This window comes from Taudactylus pleione, unplaced genomic scaffold (assembly GCF_031769625.1).
Source record: "Taudactylus pleione unplaced genomic scaffold, aTauple2 ptg001096l, whole genome shotgun sequence".
NCBI lineage: Eukaryota > Metazoa > Chordata > Amphibia > Anura > Myobatrachidae > Taudactylus > Taudactylus pleione.
The window spans coordinates 779,202-797,308 of NW_028285497.1; the positions used below are offsets into that span (position 1 = coordinate 779,202).

General features: G+C 50.7%; 1 protein-coding gene across 1 annotated transcript in view; it reads right to left on the minus strand.

Annotated features, from left to right (window-relative positions):
• The window catches only part of MST1R (macrophage stimulating 1 receptor), a 71,360-nt gene extending 53,789 nt beyond the window's left edge, over positions 1 to 17,571 (minus strand). Inside the window, exon 1 of the mRNA XM_088461782.1 lies at positions 17,438 to 17,571. The gene's annotated coding sequence lies outside the window, so the exon portion shown is untranslated. The remainder of the gene's footprint in view (positions 1 to 17,437) is intronic.
• Positions 17,572 to 18,107: the final 536 nt, after the last annotated feature.

Genomic DNA, 18,107 nt, shown 5'->3' on the forward strand with positions numbered 1-18,107 from the left:
CGCAGACCAACCCTAACCGTCCCCTACCGCAGCCCAACCATTACTGACTCCTTCAGCAGCCCAACCCTAACCCACGCCTCCTGCAGTCCAACCTTAACCCACCCCTCCCGCAGCTCAACCATTACAGTCTCCTTCAGCAACCCAACCCTAACCCACGCCTCCTGCAGCCCAACCCTAACCGTCCCCTACCACAACCCAACCCTAACCGTCCCCTACCACAGTCCAACCCTAACCGTCTCCTTCAGCAACCCAACCCTAACCGTCCCCTTCAGCAACCCAACCCTAACCGCCCCCTACCGCAACCCAAACCTAACCGTCCCCTACTGCAGCTCAACTATGACCATCCCCTACCAAAGTCCAACCATAACCGTACCCTCCCGCAGCCCAACCATTACTGTCCCCTTCAGCAGAACTTTACCGTCCCCTATCGAAGCATAACCCTAACCGTCCCCTACCGCAGCCCAACCATAACCATCACCTTCAGCAGCCCAACCATATCCGTCCCCTACAGCAGAACAACCATAACAGTCCCATCCCGCAGCCCAACCATTACTGTCCCCTTCAGCAGCCCGACCCAAACCGTCCCCTTCAGCAGCCCGACCCAAACCGTCCCCTTCAGCAGCCTGACCCGAACCATCCCCTTCAGCAGCCCGATCCTAACCGTCACCTTCGGCAGCCCGACCCTAACCGTCCCCTTCGGTAGCCCAACCCTATCCATCCCCTACAGCAGCCCAACCCTAACCGTCCTCTACCGCAGCCCAACCATAACCATCACCTTCAGTAGCCTGACCCTAACAGTCCCCTACAGCAGCACAACCCTATCAGTCCCGTCCAGCAGAACAACCATTACCGTCCCCTACCGCAGCCCAACCCTAACCGTCCCATATCGCAGAACAACCATTACCGTCCCCTACCGCAGCTCAGCCATGACCGTCCCCTACCGAAGTCCAACCCTAACCATCACCTTCAGTAGCCCAACCCTATCCATCCCCTACAGCAGCCCAACCCTAACCGTCCTCTACCGCAGCCCAACCATAACCATCACCTTCAGTAGCCCGACCCTAACAGTCCCCTACAGCAGCACAACCCTATCAGTCCCGTCCAGCAGAACAACCATTACCGTCCCCTACCGCAGCCCAACCCTAACCGTCCCATATCGCAGAACAACCATTACCGTCCCCTACCGCAGCTCAGCCATGACCGTCCCCTACCGCAGCCCAACCATAACCATCACCTTCAGTAGCCCAACCCTATCCATCCCCTACAGCAGCCCAACCCTAACCGTCCTCTACCGCAGCCCAACCATAACCATCACCTTCAGTAGCCCGACCCTAACAGTCCCCTACAGCAGCACAACCCTATCAGTCCCGTCCAGCAGAACAACCATTACCGTCCCCTACCGCAGCCCAAACATTACTGTCCCCTTCAGCAGCCTGACCCTAACCGTCCCCTTCAGCAGCCCGACCCGAACCGTCCCCTTCAGCAGCCCGACCCGAACCGTCCCCTTCAGCAGCCCGACCCGAACCGTCCCCTTCAGCAGCCCGACCCGAACCGTCCCCTTCAGCAGCCCGACCCGAACCGTCCCCTTCAGCAGCCCGACCCGAACCGTCCCCTTCAGCAGCCCGACCCTAACTGTCCCCCACAGCAGAACAACCATTACCATCCCCTACCGCAGCCCAACCCAAACCGTCCACTACAGCAGAACCATTACCATCCCCTACTGCAGCCAACCATAACCATCACCTTCAGCAGCCCAACCCTATCCGTCCCCTACAGCAGCCCAACCCTAACCATCATCTTCAGTAGCCCAACCCTAACAGTCCCCTACAGCAGCACAACCCTATCCGTCCCCTACAGCAGCACAACCCTAACCATCATCTTCAGTAGCCCAACCCTAACAGTCCCCTACAGCAGCACAACCCTATCCGTCCTCTACCGCAGCCCAACCCTAACTATCATCTTCAGTAGCCCAACCCTAAGTCCCCTACAGCAACACAACCCTATCTTTCCCCTACAGCAGCACAACCCTATCCGCCCCCTACAGCAGCACAACCCTATCAGTCCCGTCCAGCAGAACAACCATTGCGTCCGCTACCGCAGCCCAACCATAACCGTCCCCTACCGAAGCCTAACCCTAAATCTCTCCCCCCCACACCCCAAGTGCCTAACCCTAATAATCACCGACATGATTCATCTGTATCTTAACCATTGGGATTCTGCTGTCGGTATTGTGGCCGTTGGGTTGGTCACCGCCGGGATCCTGACTATATCCCTATACCTGTACGGCAGACAATATAGGAACGCCGATCCCTGGAGGAGATTGCGTACACTGCAGAAATAAAGGATCTCTGAGGCAGAAGTTACATATTTCTAAATGTCCCGAATTCGTCCTGATGTGGGGGCTCTGTCCTGTTCTCCCGATCAGCTCAGCAGGTGGGAGAGGGGGGTCTGTAGAGCAGCACCTGCCATGGGGTGTGCGGTGTTCAAAGGGAAGACAACAAGACGTGGGGCGCTTTACCTGTGACATGTGGCCCCATATTATCGCGAGTATGCCGCCATTTTGTGCGTGTTCTTATCCCGTTTCCAACCGGCAATGTTGGGAGCTAGGTCACTATGTAATTAGGAATACTGTTAATGCTGATGTCTGAGGACACCGATAGCTGACGGGATGAGGAAACTCGTTAGGAGATAGCGGTGCAGCGTCAGCTGTTCTGCACGGCAGATGGGACGATGCAATGAATGACGCAGTGCAGATACATCGCACATGTAACAATACACTGCGCTGTCATACACCGGATCGTGCAGTGTGTACGCCGCGCTTGATGTATCGTTACATCGCTAAAAGGCTCATTCCTTCTGTCCCTTTCACTGCGGAGGACCAGCATCAAAATTGTACCAAAGGGGAGATGTATCAAACCTTGGAGAGATAAAGAGGAGATCAGCTTCTAGCTATCCTCTATCTAGCCCAGTCTATAAAATGGCAGAAGCTGATCGGTTACCATGGCAACTCCTCCACTTTATCTCCCTCCAAGGCCTGATACATCCCACCCCAAGAGACCGACTGATAGGGAACCCAATCCTGCTCGTCCCGCAATAGTCACCTGTGGTCTTTCCCGGATAAGGAGCGTAATAGTCACCTGTGGTCTTTCCCAAATAAGAAGCGCTATAGTCACCTGTGGTCTTTCCCGGAAAAGAAGCGCAATAGTCACCTGTGGTCTTTCCCGGATAAGAAGCGTAATAGTCACATGTGGTCTTTCCCGGATAAGAAGCGTAATAGTCACATGTGGTCTTTCCCGGATAAGAAGCGCAATAGTCACATGTGGTCTTTCCCGGATAAGAAGCGCAATAGTCACATGTGGTCTTTCCCGGATAAGAAGCGCAATAGTCACATGTGGTCTTTCCCGGATAAGAAGCGCAATAGTCACATGTGGTCTTTCCCGTATAAGAAGCGCAATAGTCACATGTGGTCTTTCCCGGAAAAGAAGCGCAATAGTCACATGTGGTCTTTCCCGGATAAGAAGCGTAATAGTCACATGTGGTCTTTCCCGGATAAGGAGCGTAATAGTCACATGTGGTCTTTCCCAGATAAGGAGCGCAATAGTCACATGTGGTCTTTCCCAGATAAGAAGCGCAATAGTCACATGTGGTCTTTCCCGGATAAGAAGCGTAATAGTCACATGTGGTCTTTCCCGCATAAGAAGCGTAATAGTCACCTGTGGTGAAACACTCGTCTTATCAATTAGCCAGCTCACCACAGGTGACGGCAGTCATACATTAGTAGGGAAGTCCAGGAACAGAGCGCTGTGTCCCTCCTGGATTGGGTCATGTTGGGAGGTATGAAGAAGGGACATTGTACCCTTCTGTGCCGCCTTTACATTTCCCTGGTCAGCTGGAGGCAGACATTTTTTTTGTGCTGAATAATTCTGAAAATACACCCAATCACTCCCCTTGGAACACATGACATCATTGAGGCAAATTCCGCCTCATACCTCAGTGAGGTCACCGGTTGCTAGTGAAATGATAGGGGGAGAGGGAGAGAGAAAGTACCAACCCATCAGCTCCTAACTGCTACTGTATGTTACAGGCTGTGTTTGAAAAATTAGTTAGGAGCTGCTTGGTTGGTACTTTCTCTCTCTCCAAAGCTTAGTACATAGACCCCAGGGTGTATTGTCATCAATGTTGGTTGTGCACATAGAATATCTGCCTCCTCGGGGTATAGGTGACACTTTATCTGTGTGATGGGGCTGGAGGAGATCTCTGCGCTGAGGAACCCGGCAGGACTTGTTGCTTATGAAGATTGCGCAGTACATTGGCTCGCCGGTACAGCTGAGCCATTCCCCTGTTTTCTCATGCACAGGACGTTTCCATTAGCAACATGTAAACAGACGTGTATTGGCTTGCCTTCCTCCTCTGTGTACAAACACACAGCACCACACATGAATAACGGCGGCCATGACAGACACCGGGCCATGAAATAACACATCTCAGAAAGTAGAAGATGGCTTCCCTGATTCACACAATGTGCTCTGCCGCAAAGTCTTCATCAAAATCAAATACTATTGTGTAAGTACCCCCATTCCCTCGCCGAAGAGGACCCCACAATATCTCGGGTAACGTGCTTATTTACAGTAACTGCAAACTCCGTCGACCGCTGCACAGCCGCCCTAAGACGTCATCTAGCAGCAGGACGCGGCGGCGCTCACAGCCACAAAGACTCTATGGTGGCCGGCAGGACCAGTCAGCGGCGTCTCCCCTGCTGACATGATCTGTGTAATACTGGGTGAGAAAAACTACGTGCAGGGCGGGGGAACTGGAGCCTGTTAATGTAACAGGGGTGGGGGACTAGGCTATTAATTTATTGGCGAGTTGCGGTCAATAATATAATGTAATGGGTGGTGGGGGCTGGGTATTTAATGTATTGGTCTGGTGATGGTTAATCATTTCATAGTGGGTGGAAAGTATTGGTGGAGGCACCAATAAACTAACAGTGGCAACTTGGCGCTGGTTATTCATTGAAGGTGAGGTGATGCGACTATATATATATATATATATATGTAATATTGTGTGATTTGGGGGCTATTCATGTTGTTTATACTGGAATACCCTTAAACCATGTTACATCCACAGGAACAAACCGCAGCATTTCTCAACTTTAACATTTCTGTTCCCTAAAATATTCCATTATTATTATTATTATTTGCATCCGTTTAATCATGTGACCTCTGCAGTTTCTGCGTTCACTACGCTCTGCCTGTACGGAACACACCTCTGTGTGCACAACCTGGATGAATAATGTCTGGTAACTGGCAGATTCCTGTCACCTGCGGGCACGGCCCTTCCTGCATTCCTGGCTTCTCAGCACAATAACATCTGCGTTCTCATGTCCTCAGGGTGGGGCTGGACCTGCAGGAGCTTTGGGGAACGTGAAAATCCCCCACTTTGATGTTAGTCCTTGCTGAGAAGAACCATAAAGCCTTAACCCTAAGGGCTGGTTCACATAGAACATTCTCTGAGAGCACTAAACGCAACAGACAAGGCTTTAGATTAGAGCGTCTGCTGAGCGCGCGATCACATGTCCGTTCTGTTGCTGCAGGCTTCTCTCGGACTTTCCTGGAGACTCCCGAATTTCAGGACATCCCCTTGGAAGACCACCCTCCTGGATTCACTTTCTTGGCGACAACTAATCGCCATTGCGTAACCTTGCTCCTCGCACCTGACCATTGGTCTATTTGGACTTCCATAGCTGAAGAGCCCAGCAGAGAGGTCCGAAACGTAGGTAGATATTCTCTATGGTAATGTTACACCCTTCCGTGTGTGAAGTAGCCGTCAGCAAATCCATTTCACTACTTGTTGGACTTTCAACGTCCTAATCCGTCTTTACGCGCCTTGACAACATCCAGGACAAAAAACAACAACACACACTTCCATTCACAGCGCTGAGGTAAATTCTGCTCAATATATTTTTCAATGTGGATTACGGGTTTTTTAGCTGCTTCCCATTGGAATGGGTATGAAATACCACGGCGGTTCGATTCCCGTCAGCGGCAGCCCGACAGGAGCAGAGTGCGATGCAGCGGAAGCCCGACAGCGCTGGAAATCCCGATCGTGGATAGATAAGTATCCACTAACCTAACCCCCCTAACCCTAACCCTCCTTAGGGATGCCTAACCCTAACTTCCCCCCCAAGTGCCTAACCCTAACCACCCCCTTCCCCGCTACCTAGACCTAAGTCCCCCGGGGGGGTGCCTAACACTAAGTCCCCCCCAGGGGTGCCTAACCCTAATCCTCCCTCCCCCTAGCCTAACCCTACCCCTCCCGGGGGGGTGCCTAATCCTAAGTCCCCCCCATGAGCCCTAAACCTAACCCTCCCCCCCCCCCGCGGCTGTCCGCTCGCGGCGCCCGGCATCACGATCGTAGTCTCCCGGCGTCTACATCTAGACGCCCGGCATTTCACCCTTGCCGGGATAAGACAGTCGGGAAGCCGGCTGCCGGTATATAGGCAGTCGGCTTCCCGATTGCTTCCCTTCCCATCTTATTTTATTAATTAAAAAGCAATTTGTGACCTCGTTCCCTGTGTGTCCTCTGCTCCTCCTGTCACAGCGATCACAGTCTTTCCTGTTATGCAGCTTTGAGGGGACATAAAGGAGATTTGTTATATGAGGCTCTAAGAGATGGACGCTAATGACCCTGCTGTGAATTTGTTCGCAGCGGCTGTAAGAAAACGTTGAAATGCCACAGTCGCCGGCATTCATATTAAAAACACCCAACAGTCGCTTCGCAAATTCAAGCGACCGCATAGAAAGACGCAGCTCGGCCGCAGACCAGACAATTATAGAACTTCTGAGTCACCCATTGGTCGCACAGAATGAGCGTGGAAACAGATGCTGGAGCCATTTTCACTGCGAACGGGATTGCGAGTTGAGCCACGCCCTGAAAGCGGTCTGCGACATGTCTGCGATTCAGTCTCCAGCTCACTGTTGCCGCCCACAAACAGACCCTGACCTGTCAATCACTTTGCAAATAAATCCCTCTCTGCGAGCGACAACGATAATCACACTTGACGCAAGCGCTGTGCGACTTATACACACGCACAGATTATCGATAATCGTCCAACTGCGTAATCCTCAACATAGCCGCAATCTCTGGCTCAGGCCCCAAAAAAACGCTCATCTCAACCAATAGCGGCAGCAAATCTGTGGATTGCACAAAATTCAGGGAGCGCAGCAAAGTCCTGTGTGAAACGCGTCTCATACGAGGAAGGGGGGATTCCACGCCGAACACGCCCAGAGATACATGCAGCAATTCTGCACCCAGAAGCAAAAGGCGGCAAAAACATTGTGAATTACTTCAGAAAATCCATCTTACCAGTACAACAGCCCAGTGTACAGTATAGGCAGCATTATGGCGGGCATAGAAGTACTCAGTATCTGCCCAGATAAGATCCAAAGTTCACAAATAGTTTATGAATAGAGCCAGTGTGTCGCTGAGATTGCACTGGCATCAGCTTAACAGCGGCCAGCGACAGGTACACATTTGAGGAAGGTGGATCCAGTTGCCCATGAACCCTAACCCCCAACCCCTCACTTGAATGACATCAGCCACCCATTCCCATTCTATTGGTTGTGAAGTTCGGCTTCAATAAAATGGCCGCTGTTACTGTTCTTTATTTTATGTCGTCTATAGAAGAAAATGCAGAAACTACATCACCTGTCATCCTCTGCGGATTTGTGGCCGCTGAGAGTGATGTCAGAATGGTGTAACCGAAGATCTGTAGACTGCGCCGGGAACCGGATACATTGTGGTTTGTGGTAACAGAATACAGTTAATAAGTTGTATATGAGGATGAGGAGTGCTGTAAATGCAACCACAATACTACGGGCCAAATGGAATAGAGAGAGCGCTCGGAGAATGTGAGAGGAAACTCGGAGAACAGGGAAACTCGCAGGTTTTTCAGACTAAAATAACTCTCACGATTTAAACCCTCATCCAGATATTTTCCCATTTTGAAGATACAACTCGACCAATGTAATAAATAGTGTTACTGCTAAACGCCCACATTTTCTAATCTCTCACCCAATTACATTGGCCCTAAATATCTGTTCTCTCTGCTTGTGGACATGGAGGCTGCCTGCGTCCCAGCCACCAGCAAAACAGGACAGTACCCGCGCTCGGCGCCATATCACACCTCCGCGAGTCAGAACAAATCGCTGTCTTGCCGTTATCGGAAAGTATGGAAAAGGTTATGGAATCGGCACCACAATGGCTAGTGCCACCAGGTAACCAGGGACAGCGGCAAACTCCGAGCCTGATAGAGGAGAAGATGATGCCACCTACACAAGATAGTAAGAGGTTGGGCATGGCAGTGCCAGGGTGTGGAGCTCGAGGAGGTGGCACCTGCTATGGCCCTCTCTATGACAGTCCCAAACTTCATACTTGCCCTGGGCCCCTTCTTCATACCAACGCTTGTTTCATGCTCCGACAGTTCCCAATCACATACAGGGGCATAATTATTAATTAGCGGGTTTTACACCCAATAATCATCATTATATCTTCTCACGTCAATAAGAAATAAAAGATCACCAGAATGTATCATAAAAACACATCCAGGGGCTGATGCAATCGCTATACTTTCTAGCTCAGGTGCCTGTCGCGCTACTGTGCACATACGGTCAGCTGACCGCGCAGGTACATGTGGCCATTCCTACGTACCCCTCTCTGTAACACCTCTGCGGTAAGTGGCTTATAGGGTACAATGGCGTTAGCTACCGGGGACAAGCTCTGCAAAGCTTCACAGAAGAGAAGAATGTCCCAAGGGCCATGAGAATCGAGAGGTCAGAGTGTAATGGCAAGATGGAGACAGTGGCCCTGATTCAGACCTGCTCGCTGCCGCAGGCAGCTCGCAGGGTCTGTGGCCGTTTTTATTTATTTTTTACTCCAGGCCTGTCGCAAAGCTGTGGGTCTCCACCCACAGCTTGTGCGAGCGGGCTGGAGACCGTTGCGATTATCGCGACCATCGGGCTTGCGATGAGACCCTGGGGTAGGGTCTCGGCTGCCGCAAGCCCGAGTGGACTCCCTGCTCTAATAGAGCAGGGAGTCCACTACTGACATCACTAGTGATGTCAGTAGGTCCTCCCACAAACGCCAGGCGTTCCTAGGGGAACGCCTGCGTTTGTGCAGCCACCCCCCTACCCGCCCACAAAACGGGGTGAGCTTTCACTCACCTTCGTCAGCCCCATGGTACGATGTGAGGTTCCCGAGCACAAGGCAGAGATCCAAGAATACAAGAGTGACGACGACAGACTGCCAGATAATGATGGTCCTGAGAGTCAGATGCTGAGAGACTGGGTGCGTGTGGCAATAATGCGTCAGTCAGGATGGACAGAGCTCTGCAAGTGAGGTATTAGTAAGCAGGCATTCACCAAAGAGCATCAGCAGGGGAATGTCAGGTGACACATTCCCACCACAAATCACCTGTAACAAGGGGTTATACTAGAAACTAGTGACATCACTGAGAATGCAGCCTATCCAGCCACTAAGAGCCAGTGACCTCATTGAGAATGCAGCCTATCCATACACTAGGAGCCAGTGACATCACTGAGAATACAGCCTATGCAGTCACTAGGAGCCATGCAGCCTGTCCAGCCACTAGGAGCCAGTGACATCACTGAGGCTGCAGCCTATCCAGCCACTAGGAGACAGTGACATCATTGAGGATGCAGCCTATCCAGCCACTAGGAGCCAGTGACCTCATTGAGAATGCAGCCTATCCATACATTAGGAGCCAGTGACATCACTGAAAATACAGCCTATGCAGTCACTAGGAGCCATGCAGCCTGTCCAGCCACTAGGAGCCAGTGACATCACTGAGAATACAGCCTATCCAGTCACTAGGAGCCAGTGACCTCACTGAGGCTGCAGCCTATCCAGTCACTAGGAGCCAGTGACCTCACTGAGAATGCAGCCTATCCAGTCACTAGGAGCCAGTGACCTCACTGAGAATGCAGCCTATCCAGTCACTAGGTACCAGTGACATCACTGAGAATGCAGCCTATCCAGTCACTAGGAACCAGTGACATCACTGAGAATGCAGCCTATCCAGTCACTAGGAGCCAGTGACATCACTGAGAATGCAGCCTATCCAGTCATTAGGAGCCAGTGACATCACTGAGAATGTAGCCTATCCAGTCACTAGGAGCCAGTGACATCACTGAGAATGTACTAGCAATTCGTAAACTTTCTTTTTAAGCCTCTCTATCTAGCACAAAAGCCCCTGTTTTATAATCAACAAGACTCTGGGTGAGTGCATCTTAACGCTTAACCCATGACAGGAATAGGCCCAGCTATCCACAGGCCTTGGTAGAGCTAATGACAGGCCTGGGCCCAGCAATCCAGAATATACGCTCATTCCTGTACACGTGATAATAGGCGTCACCTTCAGTTTGCAACATAATAGTTGTTCTTACAAAGAGGGTGCTGGTGGGAAATAGGGCCTGATTCAGAGATGCTCGCTGTTTGCGATCGCTCGCTCTGAATCACGCCAGAGGCGACACGTGCTGCGCGCTCGCGAGCGGGTCTGAATCAGGCCCTTAGACTATATGGAAGCTCATCGCTCTGCTCTCACCATCTAAGGACTGTGGTGATCATTCTAGCACCCTGCGTCTGTCACAGCCCGTGTAGTTCCTCTATCCTACCTGGGTGTAGCTCTCTGCTCTGGTGCTTCTAGCACACACACACTGGTCTGTATATCAGAAGTTTGTTGCAATAGCTGAGTGTGCTAGAAGCACCAGAGCAGAGAGCGACACCCCAGGCAGGATAGAGGACCTGCACGTGGTGTGACAGATGCAGGGTGCTAGAATGAACACTAGACTGGGCCAATGCTTTATTCTCCTATTATCACACACGTTGCTGTACACCTATAAAACCTGTTCTTCTACCTAATAGGATTAGTTCTGAGCCTGATCTATATCATTGGCTGAGATTCAGGTTTGTGCTGCAGGTGGCCACAATCTGATCCAATGCTCATATTTCATGTATAACCTCAGCTGACATGAAATATCTAACGAAGCTCCGCCGTGGAATATCGCATCGCTGGTGCCGGCTACCTGTATGTTACATATCTAATAATTAGGGCCCCATTTATCAATGATCGCTATCGCATGTCATTACCGCCCATGATCACATTGTAATATGCGACCGAATGTATCATCCGCACGTGCGATGTGCCCGGAGAGCCGCCGCATCCCACCCTGCACATGCACGGCTGCCATAGCTGGGGACGCGGCTGCCTGCGGGAATGGAGGGATCACAGTAGATATCAGAGTTACCTGCTGCGCTCCCTCCTTAATACATCCGCGGGGAAACTTAATATTTGTGTTTTCAGGGATTATACCTCAGATATACGATGATAAATAAGCCCCATATCAGACAGCCGGAGTGTTACAGACCGTGTACCGGAGTTCTCGCGGCAAGCCGCAGCCTGTCTGTAGCCCATAGCGGACAATGCAGATACAGGGATTATACAATGATAAATAAGCCCCATACCAGACAGCCGGAGTGTTACAGACCGTGTACAGGAGTCCTCGCGGGAAGCCGCAGCCTGTCTATAGCTCATAGCGGACAATGCAGATACAGGGATTATACGATGATAAATAAGCCCCATATCAGACAGCCGGAGTGTTACAGACCGTGTACCGGAGTTCTCGCGGCAAGCCGCAGCCTGTCTGTAGCCCATAGCGGACAATGCAGATACAGGGATTATACAATGATAAATAAGCCCCATATCAGACAGCCGGAGTATTACAGACCGTGTACAGGAGTCCTCGCGGGAAGCCGCAGCCTGTCTATAGCCCATAGCGGACAATGCAGATACAGGAATTATACAATGATAAATAAGCCCCATATCAGACAGCCGGAGTATTACAGACCGTGTACCGGAGTCCTCGCGGGAAGCCGCAGCCTGTCTGTAGCCCATAGGAGCGGACAATGCAGATACAGGGATTATACAATGATAAATAAGCCCCATATCAGACAGCCGGAGTATTACAGACCGTGTACCGGAGTCCTCGCGGGAAGCCGCAGCCTGTCTGTAGCCCATAGGAGCGGACAATGCAGATACAGGGATTATACCTCAGATATACAATGATAAATAAGCCCCATATTAGACAGCCGGAGTATTACAGACCGTGTACCGGAGTCCTCGCGGGAAGCCGCAGCCTGTCTATAGCCCATAGGAGCGGACAATGCAGATACAGGGATTATACAATGATAAATAAGCCCCATATCAGACAGCCGGAGTATTACAGACCGTGTACCGGAGTCCTCGCGGGAAGCCGCAGCCTGTCTGTAGCCCATAGCGGACAATGCAGATACAGGGATTATACAATGATAAATAAGCCCCATATCAGACAGCCGGAGTATTACAGACCGTGTACCGGAGTCCTCGCGGGAAGCCGCAGCCTGTCTGTAGCCCATAGGAGCGGACAATGCAGATACAGGGAGAGCGTCTTCCAGGAGGCGAGCTTGGAACCGGCAGACGGGAAGCAGTTACTTGTCAGCGTGTTGTACATGAGCCAGCTGCAGCTCTATCACACAGCATAAATCACCCATGTATCCCTGACACGCCAGGCGGCTTACACGGGATTCCTTCCACTTCATAGCTCCGCCTGACTACGGAATATTATATAATGTTATATCGCCGGCCGCCCCTTCCCCGCAGTCTAAACCTAAGTCTCCCTCAGGAGCTCCTAACCTAACACTCCCCCCCCCCCGCGCGGCTGTCCGCGCCCGCCTTCGATCGGAATGCCGGGTGTCGGGCTCCCGGTGCAGGTTTTAATGACAGGCGTTGGGATTTCGACGCCTGTCATTTGTACCTTGCCGGGATTTGACAGTCGGGAAGCCGGCAGTCGGCATTGCGTCCGTCGGCTTCCTGACTGCATCCCCGGCCTGATTACAGGTATGTATTACTAGTGTCAGTCTATACACATTTGGTCACAGATTGCTAGCTCTTGAGCCGTGCAGTATTGCTAGTGAAGTGGTTCTGTACAATCCGCCACGTCTATAAATGTTCATTTCCTCACGGTGAAAGTAAACACAGAGCGCGACCTCTCACTTCCCTCATACGCTGCACAATCTGAGGAGTGTTTCAGGGTTATTATCTTCTCATTTCCCCCTGGTGAGTCCACGTTCTCGCTCTCTGAGGACTGATGAGGCTGCGGTTACTCCCTGAGCAGACACGTGCCTCAAGTCGGGCATTTACACAGCACACGCTTAAACACGTCATCTGTTTGTGGAACTACAAATTCCAGCACACCCAAACAGTACTACAGCCTTGTGGAACTACAAATTCCAGCACACACTAACAATACTACAGTACAGCCATTCTGTTCCACTGGAGGTTTCTGTCCTCCCTGAGCTCACCTGCATTACGGTTTGACAGGTGTACCGCCCCAATCAAAATCCCCATTGAGGAACTACAGCTCCCAGCACACCATGACAGTGCTAAAGCCCGGTGGAATTACACCCCTCCAGCATTCCTGTTTCTGTGGAACTACAAGTCGAAGCACAACCTTCGTTCTATTTAGAAGTACAAGTGAAGTGAGCTGCAAGTTGCAGCTTGGCTGTCAGGGCCTGCTGGGACTTGTAGTGCCCCCATTTCAGTGACCTCTGCTGGGTTGCTAGGAATGTGGTGACTGTAATTACGTAATAACAACATCTGCTGTTCAGGCACTTAGCGTCCAGGAAATAAGGCGAGTAAATAAAGGAGTGTCTGGTTACCGATGAGGTGACAGAAATGTTATTACATAAAGCACATATTGCATAGCGGCTGGGGACTCTCCGGGTGGTCCGCAATCCTACCCACCCCAGCAGCCCCGGTGCCAGCAGGTACCAGGGATAGCAGAGCGCACATGCCAGGGAGATGCTGCAGCGTAACCGTATAACACTCACATCAACATTACAGCTCCCATAATGTGTGCCAGGCCAAATAATACAGCGTTTTACTGCAGCTCCGGTGGTACTGCAAGGCCCAGCACACCCCGACAGCTCTCAACTATTGAAGAACTACAACTGATAGTTCCAAGGTTAAATAAGACTACCAATTATGTGCAATATATGATTATTTCACAGTGGATAAGGGATTAAGGGGGTCATTCAGACCCACTCGCGAGCGGCAGTACGCTCGCAAGTGGGTCGATGTTCCCCACTGCGCATGCGCACGACGGGCTTTCCATCGCTCGGGGTCTCGATGTTGATTGACAGCACGCCCCCTTTGGTGGGCGTGCCGGGGGCGTGGCAGTCAGACGGAGGCGTTCTCATGGGAACGCCTACCGTCTGAAGCCGGCCCCACTGACATCACTAGTGATGGTGGGAGTGATTTTGGCTCTGATAGAGCCAAAATCACTCCTGGCCTTGCGGTTGAAAAACTCAACCGCAGGCTGTTGCTCGCAGTTTCGATGGTCGCGATGGTCAAGACCATCGCGACCATCATCCTGCACGCTCGTATAGGCTGTGGGTGGTGACCCACAGCTATACGAGCGTCCAGGAGGACGCTCCATTTTAATGGAGGAGGGCCCTGATTCAGAGCGAGCGCTCTGGTCAGAGCGTCCGGCTCTGAATCAGGGCCTATATCGGCTTTTCCACGAGTGGTTTAATAACGTTGTGTGATCTGTTTAATATCTGCTGATATAGACAACAGGTGATTTGGAATATTTTTTATGTGGATCTGATTATGTTTTTTTAATTTTTATTTTATGTATCATGTTGTGAGAATTTTTTATGTGGGATCTCCCTGTTTTTTATCAACCAACAATGTTTAAATAAACCGTATCTATAAATTGTGGATAGCGCTCCTTGTGTTTTCTCTTCTCTTAAGTCCTAGCACTGGTTTAACTTGCAGAGAGCACCAATGGGCTCCATAGAGAGCGGAGATTTACACATAACAGAAGGATGTCCTACAGGTGGTCAGATATATCCCTGGGTGGTAGCTGCACCCCGAAGACGGGGCAATTACATGACCAGCTGCATCATTGTAATAACGGGGAACCTACCACCGTAGGATGGACGCACACATGACAAGCTGCAGCCATTACTGTATCTCTAATCTTGTGTGGCCCAGAACTTGCTGCACCTGCAGCCATGACCGCATCATCATGGCGCCAGTCATGTGACACCGATGCCATATAGCTGCCAGCGTGCCATACAGCATTGTCCATTCCCAGGCCACAGGACCAGTACAACAGCCCACCGCCGATGTACACTTCTGCTACATAACACAGATCCAACACATCAACCTATGGTCTACAGAGGATCCCCCGACCTGCAGTTAGCGGGACCCCCAGCTCACACCCCACCCGTCTCTTACAGAACCAATGTCATGTTTTTGTGGCTTCCAACCCAGAATATCGCAGATTTGTTGTAAACTCCAATGTATTAAATTAACCATTGAGATGTAACTTTATAGAGAATCTCTCTCTGGAAGGAGGGGGGGGGGCAGAATCACAGCTGGTCATTGGGCCCATCATTCGGGGGTCCTGCCTACACCTCTTCCTCTAGAGCTGCATAAATCTAAAGGAAATGTTGGAGATTTGAAATAAATTATTATGGGGCAATTCTATTCCGCACTATGGGCCTGATTCAGAGCCGCTCGTAAGCGGCAGTACGCTCGTTCCGAGCGATGTTTGCCCAACTGCGCATGCGTACAGATCGTAATACGCATGCGCTAACCAGTCAGTGCGGCCGAAAATCGTTTGTTCGCTAAATAGCGAATGCCTGCTATTTTGAGTGACAGAATGAGGCGTATGTGGGTGGTAACAGGGGAAGGTGCTTGAAAACGGGGAGTGGAGATCCGATCGCAGGCGTGCTTAAAGGTCAAAACGGGCGTTTTATGGGTGTGCATAATTAATACAGCAGCGTCATTGACCACGTCACTGGGTTATTTTATAGTCAGAACTGCTCGCAAAATTGTGGTAGCAAAAACCAACCACAAGAATAGCGAGCAGTTCATACGCTGGTCGATGTACTCGATTAATCTAATAAATAGCGGACATGACGTAGGATGCGAGCGGCCAGGGGGACGTATTTATCCAAAAAACGACCACAAGTTTTGTTCGCTCGTTCAGACATAGAGGCGTGAACAGACCGCAAAGAGCGAACGGTTCATTTGAATAGCCACCCCTATTTTTTGGACAAGCGAGCGCTAATTGCGTCCGGCACTGAATCAGGCCCTATGTGTCTACGGAACAATGGCAGCATCACTGCGCGGCGATGGATCTTCGCTCATTCATCGGCACACCCCACAGAGATGTGCAGGAAAGTGAGTAAAGATTCCTCGCCATAATAAGTGCGCAGTAATGTGCGCAGCAAAATATCGCGGTGATGATCAGTGGTAGTTTCCAAACTTCTGTTCCCGAAATCTAAAACGAGGGGCTAATCAATTCAGCACAATAGACGTTATTTCTCATTCCGAAACGCCAAATCGCGTTCATCTACAACTCAGGTTTTGCCTCCCAAAAGTGACGCTTGCGAAGCAGAAGCTCCTGTAACTGCCGGATACGTGAGCAGTGGCAACAACTGAAATGAACCCAAGATAACTCAACACTAAAGCTGGGGACACACTGGAGCGATGTTGGGACGATTTGCCGTTTCGTAACATCAAATCGCCTGCATCGCCCAGTGTGTAGCGGCGTTAGCGCACTCCTGCGGCCTCTAGGCTTGATGTGCTCAGTCTGACGACATTGATAGTGACCTGTAGTAAGATAAAGGACAGAACAGCGATCGTTCCGATATTCATTAACTCATTTAAAGCTGCAGACACACATAAAAGTTTTCTGTCCAAGCAGCCAACTAGGTGATTGGTTGGAATGAGAATCTGGTAACGTATGGGAGTAACTGATGATCAGCAATTTGCTCCTAAATGCCAGAAAACAGATGAAAATGGCGTCAGACAAGTTTGTTAAATGTTTGATCTAAATAATTTGTTCAAACAGTTTTTGTCCATTCTCCGGTGTTTGGGAGCAAATTGCTGATTGTCATTTACTATCATACGTTACCAGATTCTCATTCCAACCAATTAACTAGTCGGCTGGTTGGACAGAAAATCTTTACGTGTGTACCCAGCTTAAGTGTGGACGGACAATCCCCGATGTCGCAAGGAATGGCCATCGCTCCAGTGTGTACTCAGCTTAACAGAAACAACCCAGGGGTCAGATAGCACAGGACAGCAGCCACCATTAACCACAGCTGCTGTCGGTACTCCAGCCACTGGGAGTAACTGATTTCATGTTATGCAGTTGTATGAGCAGGGAGCAGCCTCAGGGCATTGCATTCCTCCTTATCACATATACTGTCAGTGTAGCAGCAACTGGGCAACATCCCAAAGCAACAAACCAGACACAGACAAGCGTCCAAACCAAACGTCAGCACAGGCCATGGGGGCACTTACCTGGGCAGTCCAGGTGCAGGGGGACCCGGGGTCTGGCTGCAGATTCTCACACTCACACTGGAACTTCTGGTTAGACTGGGATAGGGGACTGGGGAGGAGGTGGGGACTCTTCCCTGTGGCTCCAGTAAGGAAAGTATCAACTGAGACAGAGAGGGAGAGATCAGCTGCAGCAGCTCCACCCATAGCCCCAGGCTGCTCCTACATTGCACAATCTGCTGTACACTACTATGTATGTATGGGCCCAGCTCTACCTGCCCCACCTATACCCTGTACAGACTGTACCCCGTGCCTCCCTCTATCTGTATATTACAGTATATCAGTGCCTCCTTCCCTATAATACATTGCACAATCTGCTGTACACTACTATGTATGTATGGGCCCAGCTCTACCTGCCCCACCTATACCCTGTACAGACTGTACCTCGTGCCTCCCTCTATCTGTATATTACAGTATATCAGTGCCTCCTTCCCTATAATACATTGCACAATCTGCTGTACACTACTATGTATGTATGAGCCCAGCTCTACCTGCCCCTCCTATACCCTGTACAGACTGTACCCCGTGCCTCCCTCTATCTGTATATTACAGTATATCAGTGCCTCCTTCCCTATAATACATTGCACAATCTGCTGTACACTACTATGTATGTATGGGCCCAGCTCTACCTGCC